The sequence below is a fragment of the Citrus clementina genome, unplaced genomic scaffold (assembly GCF_000493195.1).
Source record: "Citrus clementina cultivar Clemenules unplaced genomic scaffold, Citrus_clementina_v1.0 scaffold_9, whole genome shotgun sequence".
Lineage (NCBI taxonomy): Eukaryota > Viridiplantae > Streptophyta > Magnoliopsida > Sapindales > Rutaceae > Citrus > Citrus x clementina.
The window spans coordinates 15,751,513-15,769,258 of NW_006261964.1; the positions used below are offsets into that span (position 1 = coordinate 15,751,513).

General features: G+C 36.8%; 1 pseudogene; it reads left to right on the top strand.

The window, feature by feature from the left end:
• Nucleotides 1–6,712: 6,712 nt before the first annotated feature.
• Nucleotides 6,713–9,938, top strand: LOC18032169 (annotated as a pseudogene).
• Nucleotides 9,939–17,746: the final 7,808 nt, after the last annotated feature.

The following is a 17,746-nucleotide window of genomic DNA, read 5'->3' on the forward strand; positions in this document are numbered from 1 at the left end:
CTTTGCGCCATATAGAAGTCCTACTCACAACTCAATGTATGGACACCCTAAAGTTGTTTGCAGAGTTCATGGGGAGTTTTCACACTTAATTCAGTTCGACACAGCTGTTGATAGTTTTTCAAATCTGTCAACATCTGTTCTAATTTTGTACTAGTGCTGGTTTCGAATATTGGATGTAATCATTTTGTGTATTTTTTGTATGATGCTTTTTGCAATTCACTACTTATTGCCTTCAGTAGTTCATATACCCAATCCCGGTCCTCTCTTAATGTTCGTATACATTTTTTGGATTCCATATTTATCTATTCCTCCCCACTTACAAATGCAGAACGTTTGTTCGTTTTTTATCGTGTGGTTGTTCAATATATTTTTGTCCTCTACAATTTTTTTCTCAGTTTTTTCGTTCCAATCATTTATCAACTTCACATTAGTTTCCTCTATTTTATTGGTTTACTAGTTCTCCATTTTCTAACTAATTTCCTATGGCTTCATGCTTCACTTATCTGCAACACCTATAATAACTTTTATCCATCATCGGCAGCGATTTCTTATCCCCTCCCACAATACTTAATTCCAAATTCAGTGAGCCTTTAAACTTCATCCACAATCTCTTTTTTTTTCCCCTTCTATTCTTGTTTTAAATTTTCCCTTTTCAGTCACACTGTCTTCTATTCCTATTGCATTACTGTTACCACAACTGTTCAATCAGGATTACTTGTTTCCATGGGCTTCTGTAACCAGTTTCTTTGCCCACTCCTCTATATGAAACCATGAACACTCATGTAAAAGTGATAAGTACATGCACAATCGAGTATTAAACTTGTTAAATGAAGATGATTAGCACCCAAATTCCATCCACCCCACCTAAACAAAAATATACACATACTGGTATCACTTTTTTACACCTACAACAACATTAGTGAATGATATTATTCATGTTTTCTCTTTTATTAATACCATAACTCAAATATTAAGTCCGCTCTTAATATATCATCCAATTATAGTTATTTTCTTTTCTCCTTTTTTCTCTCCTTTTATTAATAACGTTTCGATTCATTACACATATTACGTTAGCAGATTATCTCTTAATTTGAAACGTTAACCCAACTTCTTAAATGGATTCGATTATGTGTAAATCTTTTATCAACTTACTTAGTTTTTTCAACCATACAATTTACACTAACTGTGTTCACATTATCAGTTATACAAAGTTTCATGTTCATTATGACTTACACGTTTGAAGGATAACCTCCAAAAGAAATCCCAATCAATTATATCATACAATAAGTTATGATATCAATAGCAGTGTCGAACTGAATGGAAAAAATCCCCACAGGGACAGGTACTTTAGGAGATTTTTCCCATTCGGGGAGGGTACGAGGATAATTCTATACCCAATTTCTTATTCGGGGAAGGCACGAGAAATTTTTTTTACCCAGTTTCTTATTCGGGGAAGGGGCGGTGATGAGGTTGAATCCCCATCCCTTCCCCATTTCCCTTTTTTTTTATTTTCTAGTAAATAAATAATAAAATTTGAATTATATTATAAAATTATAAATATTGCTAAAAGTAACAAATATCAAAATTTTGATATTATTAAATTTTTAGGCCTAATTAACTAATTAAAGTCTTAAATTTTTTTTCTGACATTAAAAATGTCGGGTAGATTTTATTAGCCCACAAATTTTGTTTTATTAAAAATATTAATTAAGTATCTACATTTTTTTTCATTTAAATTGTCGATATAATAATTAATTCTTTTTCTTTTTATTGTATGATTATGAAGATTGATAAAGATAATTATTTTGATAATTTGTACTTTGCATGTGACTTTTATAATGGATCAATGTTAATGTAAAATATATTTCGAACTTTACTTTAATTTTTTTTAAATATAATTAATTCAAAATAAAAAATTCTAAAAATTTGTATTACTTATTCGGGGATCGGGGACTCTCGGGGGTCCCATGTTATCATTCGGGGAGGGGATGAAGATTCTTTCAAGCAATTCTAACAAGAATAAGGAGGGGACGAGGACATATGTAAAATATCGGGGATGGGTACGGGGATATTGGTCCCCTCCCCTCGCCTCCCCATTGCCATCCCTAACTTCTTCACTGACTTCAATCATCCATTTCATATTAACTTATTTTATTTTATTGATATCAATATGCACAACTTACCTTTATTTTGTTTTCTAGACTAATAAATAATACCACGGCCACATTATTTTCTACCAAAAAATGGCTAAATAGGTTATTTGCTTGTTATTTTTCTCCATATTTTGTTTTCATACAATTAAAATTATTACCCCTACACTAACTTATATTTCTTACTTTATTATTCCATTTATGTGCTTTCCATATGTAATACAAAGTCCTCAGTGTGTATTCCATCCTAAACACACAATAGTCAAGTTCACGTGCCAAGAGGGTTACTGCCTTCTATATAATTACAATGGAATTATATTGCCTTTGTTCCTCTTACTACGACCAACTCACTATCTTCATTTATAACTTTCCAATGTTTATGTATGTTACACTACAATCACTTGACAAATCCCTCTACAACTAAATTCTTTTTTCCCACAAATATACGCTCAGGAAACGCATCACCTGCTTATTGTGCAAACCTTGCTTAACATACTTATGAAACATTTTCTTTCAATCTTACTCCGACCAGTACTACCACACTTGCACCATGTTGTTTGCAATCATTACTTCCATATATCGTTTTGTTATTGGATTAAACACAAAGGTTGTAAAATTACGAAAACGAACTTATCATATATGCTCCTTTACCAATCCTGCTGACCGGCCCATTACTTGCTTCTCCGGTTACTCTATTTCTCTGCGTGTTTTTTTCCCAACCGTCTGATTAAATCGAAGGCTGACTTTGCTACAGGACAAACAAATGGGGTACCATACGTCTGATGCAAAGTAGTTTTGGCCTAGGATAAGTAAGGAATTGTTTGTCATTACCGAAGTCTAAAGGCATGCATACTACTTGTTCTAGCTGGCGGGGTAGGTTACAAGAGAAATCATTTCCAATGCTTATTTACTGTTTGTTTTTCTTTGTCACTCTTACCCAAGCACATGAGAAGTCCAATGGTGGCCTGGTGTTATATACAATGTAGAAGTTAGAAACTTGAGTCTTTATTAAACTTTTTCACTAAAAAGAATTATAGCAAAGGAGCAGATCCTTCTTTAATATGGTAGCAGTTAGATTTCTTCACTAGTTTCAATAGATTTAAAATTTTCTATAAATAAATTTATAATTTTTCTGTAAATATATCTAGATTTTAAATTTTCTATAAACATATATATTTTTTTATAAATATATCTAGAGTTGCGGGGGATTTTAGATTGTAACTATAAACATAGATAAATATTCTCTCCAAGCAAAAATCTATACATATAGAGTTTTTACTTTTTAGTAAATTATTGTAATGTGTGAATCACGGCCATTAATAAAAATATATAGAAAAATGCTAGGTAGAGAGAAAGCTGAGAGAACGCTGAGAGAAATAATGAAAAAAAAGGGTAGAGAGAGAATGGGTAGGTAGAGAGAAGAGAACTAATTTGTCTCAGCATTCTCTTAGCTTTCTCTCTACTTAACACCACTTTAGAGTAAAGTCCACCCTGCAATTAATTATTTTCGTATAAAAAATTGTTGGTTTGTTTGTATTTTCTTAAATATCATTTTTCTTTGCCAACACCCATTTAAAAATTATATTAATATTAATGCTTATATAGATTGCAAGTGTTTTGCGTTTATTTTGAAGATTCTCAATCTTCTTAGCACAACAAACAAATATAAATATGACATAATACCATTAGGTTAGAAAAATGTTTTGGTATATCCGAAGTAATTAATGCAATCAATTTTCAGTGAGAATATGATTTGGAGTAGTACTATACATTTCAAATTAATTATCTCAAATGATGTGACATTTACCAACCAATGATATATCATCTGAAATAAATTTTGAGATAAAAAATTTAGGATGTCTGTATCTTATTAAATTTTTTATGTGGATAACATGGTACCTAGATGTACAATAAAAATACTAATTTTGAAACATCTTATTATTTATATTAAAAAAACAAAAACAAAAACAAAAAGAAATGACAGTGCAAAATATGAGAAATTTACAAAAATGGCCATAAAAATTTTGCATTTTTCAACTTTGACCTCCAAAGTTTTTTCTATCATAACTAGCTAAACACCCTATTTTTAGACTACATTACCCTCATCACTTTCATCAAATTTACAAAGGCATGCCACTTTTTCAATTCCAGCACAACTAAATACGGATCTTCCTCAACAACTTAACAAACTTCATCACTCTCAACAAACTCCATCAATCTTAATAAATTAACAAATTTCATCAAATAAATATTGCATAATTGAAGATATAATTATCAATTGGAGAGCTTCTTAAGGTTAGTTTATACTCTTACCATAACCTAAACTTTTAATCTATTGATTTTATCATTTAAGTTCAAAATTAAAGTGGGTTTTTGTGCAAACATTGTTATTTTTCATTAATAAAATAATGTAATTTGTTAAAGTACTTAGTTTGAGTTAAGAAATGAAGATAAATCATTGAAACTCCTGAAAAATCGAGCAAAAAAGAAGCCCAGAACAAGTGACACAGGCACCTGTCTCACATAAAACCAGTGGGTTTATGTGAGACAAACACTTGTCTAACTGCCTGTCTCACTTGTTCCTACTAGTTTTATGTGAGATAGGCACCTGTCTCACTGCTCGTCTTACTAAATTTCAGCTATTTTTTTAAAGTCATAACTTGGGCTACATGTGTTCGTTTTAGGCGTATAATATACCGTTTCAAAGCTTACGACGAGACAAATCAAATCCAAAATCGTATGGTTCATTTCATCCATATAAATGTAGTGCATCTTCACTTTACCATATATTTGTCGCGTGTAATCTTATGTCTTTTGTTTTTTTATATAATTTTTTAGGTTTAATGGATTCTGTTGTACTTCAATTATGTTACGACAGTTGGTGGGAGACGTTAGCAGATGCCTGTACGGAGTACGTGAATGCCAAGAATACAACTTTTTTAGTTTGGAAAGATTGTACGTTTGAGCAATTTCTGGCAAAGGTGTATAAAGTTTTACAGATAAATCCTAATGAATATAGTATGACGATGAAGACAACTTTGAGATCTAGTAACACAATGTATCGTGCATGTTCACTACCTATGGACATATTTAATGATGAAATGGTTAAGGTTGTTGCTGCACATGGCCTCTGATGTAGTCAATTATGGATGCATCCATATATTTGTCACCACATCTCCTCGAGTTTCGGCCGAAAATCCTGAGCCACTTGTGGAAAGTAAAACTTCGTTTAGAGCAAACGAGTCTATCCCCGATATTGAGGAACATGTGTTACCACAACAAATGTTATTGCAACAACGTTACTCTTCACTCAACAAAAACAATGACACCATTGATGAGAAAAATATTACGTTAGCGGTTGTTGAAAAAGAGGTGTTATCATTAGGGATATCGTTAAGACAACATTACTCTTTATTTCACAATAATGATTTCCGTAGTTATGATGATCCTGCTGATGACACCAACAACACAGAAGTTGATAATGCTTGCTTGGAACTGTTCAATAGTATGCAAGGTATGAACTCCAATACTAAAGTTGATGATAGGGGCATTGGTCATTTTGATATTTCTATCAATGATGAGGATGAACATCAGTATGATATTCCTATTAATAATAAAGACAACCGATTGATTCCTCCGATGGCCCATTTGAGGAGAAGGACAACAGTTAATCCTCTGGTGTGTCTAGCTCCAGTTTTGCTTGTTGGTGTGACAGGCATCAAGAGGCAGCACCTCCTGGTGCGACAGGCACACCAAGAGACGCTGTCTCTTGGTGCGACAGGCACCAAGTGCGCGACCTGTCGCACGCGAGATGCGCATAGGCTGGCATGCAGCTCGCGTGCACAGGCTGGAGCACCCACGTCGCGCGTGACAGATGCGCGCGACAGCCACATCCCACGCGCGCCAGCCTGCGCGCGCGAGTTGCGTGCCTTCCCTTTCCCACATGCATCTCACCCATCACCGCCATTAAACATCAACAACAGCCTAAAGACTCAATCCATCACCAATGCAACCAGCACAACACAACAACAACAACAACAACAACAAAACACAACAATGTCGGGTTTTCAATAACTCGCCTAGGGTTTTCAATTTTAGTCTTTGATTTTGGAGATCTTCAAAGATTTTGAATGTGATATAGCTTATTTTCACCGTCGACAATTGCCTATGCTGCCGATCCACGCCACCGACGATGTATATGGGATTCCGGTGATGAGATTTTAGTTAGAGGGAGAGGATTTGGGCTTGAGAGAAACATGAGAGTGATGAGGGTAGTTTGGTCCTCAATTTTGGGATTTGGCTAATATTGATTGAAAAAACTTTGGAGGGTTAAAGTTGAAAAACGTAAAACTTTTGTGGCTATTTTTATAAATTTGCCGCAAAATATTCGAAGCCTAAATTAGGAAATTAAAATGATGACGTGAGTAATATTGCCTGCCACAGTAAACGAAAGGAAAAAGCGGAGCCACAGAAAAAAAAGGGAGTGCTCACAATTAAAGACTCTATGCTGCTACAAAAGATATGCATGCTGCAAACCAATTACAATAAACTTGTAGAGATCAATGGAGGTGAACTGCTTGTCCAAATTTGCCATGACAGGCCAATGGGATAACATTGTGCAGGCCTATGAGAACAATCCCATGTCTCGAGAGGCCAAATTAACAAGATCTGGAGACACAGCTTTACACATTGCAGCTGCAGCTGGGCAAACAAACATTGTATCGGAATTGGTGGAAATCATGGGAGAAAATGCATCAAACGTTCTGAAAATACAAAATGATAGAGGCGACACTGCTTTTCATCTAGCTGCGGCTCTTGGGAATGAAGCAATGTGCCACTGCATGGCCTCAAAAGATCGCGAACTCATCTCTGTACGCAACAATGACAGTGAGACTCCACTCTTCTAGGCAGTCCTTCATGGCAATATGGCTGCATTTCTTTGCCTCCATTCTTATAACCAAGAAAAAGACAACCGTCCATGCAGAAAAAATAATGGGGAGACCATTCTTCATTCTGCCATAGCTGGAGAATACTTTAGTATATATCTTACCTTTAATTTCTAAATTTCTTTTCTTTTCTTTTCTTTTTGGGAATATTAATAATTAATTTCTAATTTTTTTTTCCCTTTCTCTAATTCTTACAGGTATAGCATTTCAGATAATGCGAGCCTACGCAGATCTTGTAAACTCCGTGAATGAGAATGGACTAACTCCACTTCATATTCTAGCTAGCAAGCCTAATGCATTCAAGAGCGGTAGCCGCCTCGGGCTCTTTGATCGTATCATCTACTACTGTTAGTATATTGATCTGGTCCAATCTCTTATATCCTATACACAAATCTGCTTCAATGAATTAGTGTTTAATCTTCTAAATGGTGGGTTGAATTGTCAGTATCAGCTATGTTAGTATGCCTCACTAAGATACTTGAAAATATTCATATGAGCGTTAACCTGTTTAAATTTTACTTGTAAGGTATACCTGTCAACGAGTTCAAGGTGGACAAACATGATCATGAAGCTCACTCGACATATTCCAGGGCCAAGAATGGTCGTAATCACCCAGAAAACTATGAGACATGCTTCGAGTTCTTCAAGCTTATAAATAATTCAATAGGAGCACTAATTAGTGGGTTAATTTGAACCATTACATGTTTTAGTTTATTTTATTTTTTCTCCAAACTGAAATTACAAGTGCAATCCCTACAAGTGCAACAGAGCAGCTTCTTAATTAATTTCCTTGTTTATTTATTTATTAATTCTTTAAGCTTTCAATTTTATTTTGTCAGCTAAAACAAAGGGTGAGGCAGATGATAAAGAAAGTCCTGAACGTAGTAGATGCATAAACTTATCAAAGAATGGTGACAAAGATGGTCAATTTTTTCCACCAAATGATGCTGCATGTGTCCTGTTTTTCAGGCTGCTGATGAAGGCCTTGCTAATTGTTCTTGGTCTAGGTAAGTATCCATATCCATACGCTTGCCACATTGCTTAGTTTAATCGTTCATTGATTAGCAGGATTTTGGAGGATAAAGAGCATCACGGAGAAAAAAGAGAAACATACATGGGCTTATCAAGTAATGAATGAACTGGTTCAGCGTGCTTCGTTGTATAAGTATGATGATCATGGAAAAAGTTCTCGAGATTCTAGACCGGATAAAGATGGAGATACTTTCTCAGTTCCAGAAACTCCACCTGTTCTGGAAAATGATCAGATATTCCAAAGCAGAAACATATGCTTAGAATCTGCAGTTGCAGTTCATAACAAGGATGGCAATGCAAGAGATGAGACGGCAACAGGTAATATTCTATTTGTATTAACCTATTAGGATCCAAGAAATTAGGCTTACTGCTTTGGTACAAAACAGGAAATTGTATTTATGTGCTTGTAAAGAACCTGTAAAATAGTTTAAAATTATCAAGTACTTAACAAGATCGTTAGTCCAAAAATGATCACAGAAACTATATACAAATCAATGCTACTTGCCGCAGTTAAGGGCAGTGCTACATATCCTAAATTTTTATTATAAATGATGTGACATTCATCAATTGGTTGGATAAATAACAAAATTAATTCACCTGAATCTTGTAAAGAATTATCAATCACTCAATAAATGATTCATCTTTTGAGATGAAATTTGGAATGAAAACTTTGAGATGTTGATCGTTACCTACATAAAATGATTTACAGATTTCTTGAATCTTGTCCAGCTGCAGTCCAAGAATTAAAATTTATGAAGAAAAAAGATCAACAATCAGGGAGAAAAGCGACACCGATATTGATTGCAGCAAAGATGGGTGTGACAGAGATGGTGGAGAAAATTTTAGATACAATTCCAGTGGCCATCCATGACTTGGATTCGGAGAAGAAGAATTTAGTCCTCTTGGCTGTTGAGAACAGGCAAACCGGCATCTACAAGCTCCTGCTGGATCGGAAAATGTTGGGAGAAAGCGATTTAAACATTTTCGAACATGTAGACATCAAAGGAAACAGTGCATTGCATCTTGCTGCGAAATTTGGTGAGTATGGACCTTGGCGTATTCCAGGAGCTGCTTTGCAAATGCAATGGGAAATCAAGTGGTATAAGGTACATATGTTCCCTGTTGATTCTAATTCACCACAGCCACAGGCTCTCGTTCAATTCTTGTCCCTCATTATTATATATTTTGGACATCACAGTTTGTCAAGGAATCTATGCCGCGATATTTCTTTCTTGGATACAACAACAAAGGCAAAACACCAAAGGAAATCTTCACAAAAACACACAAAGAACTTGTGAAAGATGGCCAGGAATGGCTGTCAAGAACCTCCGAGTCATGCTTAGTTGTGGCAGCACTCATAGCAAGCGTTGCACTCACAACTTCAGCTACTGTGCCAGGTGGCCTCAACGAACAAAGTGGTAAACCAATCCTGGAAAATGAACCCGCCTTCAAAATCTTTGCCATTTCATCATTTGTTGCTCTGTGCTTCTCTATGACAGCCTTGTCATTTTTCTTCTCAATACTCACTTCTACATATCGAGAAAAAGATTTGGCCATGGCCTTGCCAAGAAAACTTCTCCTTGGTTTGACGTCGCTATTTACATCAATTGCTGCTATAATGATCTCATTCTGTTCAGGGCATTTCTCTGTTTTAAGAGATGAGATGAGATCAGCAGTATATCCATTATATGCAGCAACATGCTTCCCGATGATATTTTTTGTTCTTGCACACGTTCCTCTTTACCTGGATCTTATTTGGGCTATCTTCAAAAAGGTTCCACAGCGTGGGAAAAGTGTGATTCCTCATTAAGTTATTCCCTATTTTTGTTCTTTTCCTTGTTGTTTGGATTTGAAGAACTCGTTTCTGATGAAGTGTTTTAATTGAATTCTGTTTCTGTTTTGTCCGTACAAGTAGCAAGTTTCCGTGACATTACACCAAAAATAAAATTGAATATATAATAAAAAATAATTACTAAAAGAGTATTTTTATAATAAGGGATTCCTTACTTTACCACAAATTAAAGAGAAAAAGGGATTATTGATTTGCAGGCGCACGAGCAAAACAAAAATAATAAGTTCAGGCAGCCATGAATTACAACTTCGAAAAAGCCGAGCCCCCGCCCTTGAAGGATGATCGGTCAACCAAGAAAGCTAGATTTCGCTCCCAAGGGGCTGACGGGGATAATCCGGTCACTCTCTCTTTTAAGGACAAACTGATGGAGTCTCAGAGAACTGTTGTGGAGGATCCAATTAATGAAGATGGTGCGTTGGATTTTGAGCCCGAAGATATTATGGTTGAGCATGGGATTAATATGCCATCTATTTCTTTCTCTCCGAAAATCCATGCACAACTGGTTCGGCCATGGCAATATGCGGTGGTGGTTAAACTACTTGGGAAGTCTATTGGCTACCGAGCCCTTTGTAATCGTTTGGGAGCGCTATGGAATTCAACTACAGGGTTCAATGTTATTGATTTGGAAAATAACTATTTCTTAATCCGTTTTAAATCCAACGAAGACATGGAGTTCGTTCTAACACAGGGACCATGGACGTTAATGGGGCATTATTTAATCGTCCAACCGTGGTCTCCACAGTTTGATAGTTCGAAAGAGGAGTGTGATTCTGTCATAGTCTGGATCCGGTTACCTGGGATGGCGCTTCACTACTATCATAAGCGCATCCTTCGGATGATTGGACAGGTAATTGGCAATGTCGTTCGAGTAAATTATAATACGGAGTCTGCGACAAGAGGCAAGTTTGCGAGAATTGCAGTTGAAGTCTCCCTTTCAAAGCCACTGGTCTCACAATTTCTTTTGGATGGTAAGGTCCAGAAAGTCGAGTATGAGAATCTCCCTTTTATTTGTTTTAGTTGTGGAAAATATGGTCATTATTATGAGGCCTGTCCGGATAGAGTTATGAGAAATGAAACAATGCGAGAGAAGGGTCTCGGTGGTGAAAAAACCACTACCGCAGCTGCTCCGGGGAAGGATGCCGGAAGGGATGATCAGAATGAACCGAAGTTTGGCCCGTGGATGGTGGTCTCTAGAAAAGGAAAGCAACGTGTTAATAAGGGTAAGGAGTTAATATGGGATCTAAACCATGATCATCAGAATAATTTTGGTAATAGTTCCCGTTTTGAAGTGCTTGATAGTGATATGGCTGGAGAGATTGACAAGGAAGCAAACTGTGAGGGATTTGTTCCTAATCTAGACCCACATGGACCCACCAATAACCTTAACAGACATAAACTAAGACCAAAAAAACAGCTTTCATTTAAAAAGTCCCCCGCTCCCATGCAACCAACCCGAACCATACGTAACCAAAAGATTGCCATCCCTGACATCCAACCAGCCCCTAGCCCCATGCAAAATTTACAAGTTCCACGTGATTTGAACAAAGACCATGCAAATCAACCTAATCTCCCCACCCATGTTTTCGCCCATACTAGCCTCAATCCCCTTTTCCACACTGCTATTTCTTTCCGAACTGTCACAAATATCAACCCCATGTCCACGCCTTCCAACCCAACAGAATTGCTATCCTCCAACACCGTGGTGGCAGAAACGCCTCAACCACCAGGGGAGCCTCCTAATACTGGAACTTTTGAGGTGAATGAAAATGCTGAAGATGACAGCAATGATAGTGACTTCATGCATGAGAGTGGCGATAGGAACTCTGACTCAACAGAGGATGATGTATCTCTAGACGATGAAAATGACATAAACCTGGACCATGAGGTCTTGGAGAGGACGGAGTAAAGCTGTCCTTTTCTCTCTTTTTTATATTTTATGTCTAAGTCTATTTTGTTTTGGAATGTGCAAGGTGCAGCCTCGAAGAAATTTTACCGAGCTTTTGCAACTATTCTAAATAACTACAAACCGAGCATTGTGGTTATCTTAGAGCCAAGAATTAGTGGCTGCAAGGCAGATGATTTTATTATGAACAGTGGCTTTTCTCGGTCACATCGTATTGAGGCTACTGGTTTTTCTGGGGGAATTTGGATTCTTTGGCATGAAGCTTTTGTCATTAAAGTGGTGTTGAATCACAAACAATTTGTTCACATGCAAATTGTAGAGAATAATAATTTTGTTTCTTGGGCCACAGCTGTTTATGCAAGTCCGAACCCAGTTTTGAGGAGGCATCTTTGGGTCCATCTCAACCACATTGCAAAGTCGGTTCAGGGCCCCTGGATTGTAGGTGGCGATTTTAATGCTATTATGTATGCATCTGAGAGAAAAGGAGGTTCCCAGTATGGAAGTAGAGTTTGTAAGTTATTTCGGCAATGGTTTCACTCGAATAAGCTTCATGATCTCCATTTTAAAGGGCCACGTTACACTTGGGCTAGGGGTAATCTTTATAAAAGACTTGATAGGGTGATTTGTAATGATAATTGGTTCAGAACTTTTACTGAAGGCTCGGTCTTACACCTTCCAAAAGTTGAGTCTGATTACAGACCTCTGCTGGCACGTTTTGTTAGTGAGGAAAAGTGTAAGCATGGTCCCAAGCCGTTTCGTTTTTTAGCAGCTTGGATTACTACCAAGGACTTTGCTGATTTTGTTGCTACCCGTTGGAATTCCAATGTTCCTTATATAGCGGCTGCTCAGACGTTTACTAGTGAGGTAATCCAATGGAACAAGGATTGTTTTGGGAATATTTTTCATAAGAAAATGAGGCTTCTAGCTCGCCTGGGAGGAATCCAGAGAGCTCTAGAGGTTTACGATTCAAAGAGCCTTCATCGTTTGGAATGGAAACTTCGCAGAGAGCCGGAGGAAGTGCTGCATCATGAAGAATTACTATGGTTACAAAAATCTCGAAAAGAATGGCTGCGTTCGGGTGATCGTAATACAGCTTTCTTCCATCGGAAAACTATTACCAAATGAAAGAAAAATCAAATCATAGCTATTCAAGATGATTCAGGCCAATGGTTATACAATAGCGACGACATTAAGAAGCACGCTGGTGAATTTTTTTCTACTCTGTACACTTCAGATATGAGTGGCTCCCATCCTTATGCCCTCACGGGCTGCTTCCCTCCTATTGATGCTGATATGCTTCATATGCTGCAAGCTCCTATAGATGACAATGAAGTTAGATCGACTATTTTCAGTATGAAACCACTAAAAGCCCCTGGAGTGGATGGTTTTCATGCAGTTTTTTACCAATCTCAATGGTCTACCGTTGGGCCTTCAGTGTGTAGTTTTATTAAAAATATTTTCGAGAATAAGCACATCCCAAGGGAGATTAACAAGACCCTTCTAGTCCTCATCCCGAAAGTTGCCAATCCTCTTAATTTGAAGATGTATCGGCCAATAAGTCTCTGCACTGTGATTTACAAGACTGTGACCAAGCTGATTGCTAATAGGCTTCAAACTATCCTTCCTCATGTCATTGGACCGTATCAAACGAGTTTTGTTCCTGGGAGACACATTATAGAGAACATTGTCGTAGCTCAGGAAGTGATCCACTCTATGAAGAGGAAATCTAGTAGGAGAGGGTATATGGCTATTAAAGTGGATCTTGAAAAAGCTTATGACAGGTTAAGCTGGAGTTTTATCTTTGATACTTTAAATGAGACGGGTTTACCATTGGAGCTCATTCAGGTTACTATGGAATGCATTACCACTGCACGGATGAATGTTCTTTGGAATGGCGAGCTTACGAAGGACTTTGTACCTTCCAGGGGCATTCGACAAGGGGATCCTATTTCCCCTTATATCTTTGTATTGTGTATTGAAAGGTTGAGCCATGGAATTTCTAAAGCGGTGGCTGACGGTGTGTGGAAGCCTATGCGTCTGTCATAGAATGGAATCCCCCTCTCACATTTATTTTTTGCAGATGATTTGCTTTTGTTGGCTGAAGCTTCGAGTGATCAGGCAAGGATAGTTAACTCGGTTTTGGAGGATTTCTGTATCAGCTCTGGAGTTAAGATTAACAGAACTAAAACTCAGCTTTTTTTCTCGAAGAATATCCATAATGGTGAGGCCTCCCGTATTGGCAATTTTCTTGCGTTTACAATCACAAAAGACCTTGGGAAGTACCTTGGAATGCCTTTGCTTCATTCACGAGTAACAATGAATACTTATCATGATATTGTTGACAAGGTAGAAAAGCGGCTTTCGGGTTGGAATGCTTCACAATTGTCTTTGGCGGGGAGAATCACACTTACTCAGTTTGTTTTACAAGCAATACCAGTGTACGCCATGCAAACATCGGAGATTCCAGCTGGGGTTATTAATAAGATTAATCAGATCTGTAAGCGGTTTATATGGAGTGGGTCGAACGAGAATCGAAAGATGAGTCTTATCGGTTGGGATAAGGTTTGTCAGCCAAAAATTTGTGGTGGCTTAGGGCTTAAAAGTCTTAGGATGATGAACAAAGCCTTAATGATGAAATTAGCTTGGGGTCTGGTTCTGAACCAACGAGTCTTTGGTGTAGAGTACTCTATACCAAATATGGCGTAGCTGACTCGGATTTCCCACTTGGTTTACCAACTCGCAGTGGTTCGCATCTTTGGAAATCAATTGGAAAGGTTTGGTCGAATACTCTTAAAGGGCTACGGTGGAATATAGGAAATGGTAGGAGGGTCTGTTTTTGGTTGGACTGTTGGGTTACTAAGCACAAGCCTTTGAGTTCATATGTGCTGGCTCCTATTCCTGTCGAGAGTTTAATGAATTTAATTGTTGATTTTGTTGATGCTAATGGCAACTGGCGCTGGGATTCTTTTGAACATCTCCTCCCGAATTGTATTATTTTAAGAATTGCAGCTGTTCGGCCACCAATGGAAGGAAAGGGAGATGATAAATTTTTTTGGGCTAATTCTCAACGGGGGGACTTCTCTGTCAAGTCTGCCTATATGGCCATAACCAAAAATGAAATTGGTATAGAACACTCTCGGTGGAACATTGCTTGGAAATGGAAGGGGCCGCCTCGTGTGCAAACCTTTATATGGCTTGCCCTTCATGATCGGTTGAAGACAAAAGCCGAAATTGGACGAAGGCACATCCATATTGACTGGACCTGTGACCATTGTGGGGTGGCATCAGAGACCACGCTTCATGTACTTCGTGACTGTTTTATGGCAAAAAGGTTATGGAACCAACTTCTCCCAAGTGAGTGGCGTCAAGTTTTTTTCTCTTCAAATCTTCTTGACTGGTTAACTCTTAATTTGAGAAGTAACCAATGCATGGAGAATGGTTTGGAATGGTCTTGTATGTTTGGAGTCGCAATATGGAGACTATGGTTTTGGCGGAATCAATACCAGTTTAATAAGGTTTCAACGGACTCAATTCGTATGGCTCAAGATGTTCTTATTCGTGCAGAAGAGATCACTAGCTCCAACAAGTCTGGCCTCAATAGTCCGACAAGAAAAATGGAAAAGTGGATTGGGTGGCAACCCCCTGTATGGCCTTTGTGCAAACTTAACTCAGATGGTGCATGTAAAAGAAATAGGGGTTCGTTTGCTGGAGGAATTCTTCGGAACTCTAACGGGGATTGGGTTAGTGGCTTTGCAATGAACATTGGGTATTGTTCGGTCATAGTTGCAGAACTATGGGGGGTTTATCAAGGTCTGGTTATGGCTTGGAACCACGGTATTCGCTGGCTTCTTGTTGAAGTCGATAGTCAGTGCGTTGTTCAAATGCTGAATAATCTTGAAGAAATGACTAATGAATACTCTCCGCTGGTTTCGTCCATCAAAGAGCTTATACACAGGAATTGACACATTTCTGTGAACCATGTTTACAGAGAGGCAAATTTTGCTGCAGACTCAATTGCGAATTATGCTTCCGACCTTCCAATTGGCCTTCACAATTTGAATAATCCCCCGGCTTGTGTCATTCCTTTTCTTCTTCATGATATGTATGGGGTGGCTCACCCCCGAATAGTGTCCTTGTAGCTCTTTTAGCAGAGCCCTTATTGAATCAAAAAAAAAAAAAAAGAGAAAAAGGATACAAACTTTAATAGATTAACATTATGTCAGCTTTTTTATTTATTTCCTTTTTTTTTAATGAATTCAAAACAATTCACTTTCTTGATGATCCCTCTAGAAGAGTGGGATTATAACAATATCAATTTCTCTAGTTAGTTCGTTTTATATTTCTACGTGAGAGAATTTTGAGGAAATTTTTTTTTCCCGAGCTAAAATTAAAAAAAAAAAGAATATTATCATTTAATATCTATTTTGCTTTAGTCTAACTTATAAAAAAAAATCAAAATTAAGGATTATTTATCATTTGAACTAGACTTTTCTATCTTTATCCATAAATCCTTTACTTATACTTAACAAGTTGAAAGTATAGATCCAATTAAAAAAATAATTTTTATATTTAACAAATATTACAAAAAAAGATGAAATTAAGAAAACCACCAGTTGGGCAATGGAGCCACAGCCCAACGAATTTTACAAAACATCCCAGCAGATGGCTTTAGCAGCCCAGCTACTAGAAATCAGACCCAAACGAGTCCTTAGCAAACATTGGTTCTTGACATATTGTTCTCTAACAAAAGAGAGCATGATGCTCTGCTCTTCATTGAAAATTTTGCTATTTTGCTAGCTAGTGCTTTGTTTCTTATTACTATTTTCTGGGCTTCTTTTGATTGACGTTTAATCTTGGTTTGCATTTGAAACTTGTATGTTAGTGTCAAATCTTGGCTTACGATCATTGTTTGTCTGGCAAACACTTATCTTGGGGTTTAGATTGGAACCACTGCAGATTGGTTTTGCTTTAACAAAACATTTGCGTTCGATTTCTGATAGGTTACTAAACAAAGATCCGAGATTCTAATGTATGATAGTTGACAAAACTGAAAGCAATTTTTCCATAAAATATGTTAAGATTTCAAACTACAAACAACCAAATTTGGAAGATTTTCTTCTAAAGAAGCTATTGTTTGGCAAGTTAAGAATGAGTGGGCTATCAAATAAGAACTAACAATCAACAAGTCAGTTTAAAATATTTTTCATTCTTTAAAGGAGGAGGGATAGGTAAAGCTCAAGTAACTTTTTCAATCCTTACTTTTTTCATTATTCGAAATTAAATAGTCAACTAAATAAATTGCTTAAAATCACTTAGTCAGATTTTTTTCATTATTCGAAATTAAATAGTCAACTAAATAAATTGCTTAAAATCACTTAGTCAGATTTCTGTGAACTAAGTCTTCCTGACAGTATATTATTTGCGAGCTCAAAATACATTAATAAATGATCATTTTTAGAACATATGGAGGAAATTGATCTTGGAAATTTATTTTTAGATAGAATTGAGATAAAAATTTGAAGGAAGCGCCAATTGGACCCTCACTCAAAATGGATTCATTGAGGATTTGTGGACTCAATCAATCACCAGGTAATCTATCTCGTCATTTTATGATATTGACCGATGCAATTACACAACGTTTATGTGTACAATTTCCATATTTTTCCTTCAAAACTATACGTCCAAATAATGCTAGTGATTTCCTTCTAAAAATTTTGATGACTGTTTCATGATAGTAGGGATTGCTACATCTTGTACCACAAATTCATACTGAAAATATATAGATTATCAAAATCCTTCATAAAATGTCTTCAAGTATTGCTAGAACTTTATTATTTCTTATTAAATTAGTTGATTCTGTATA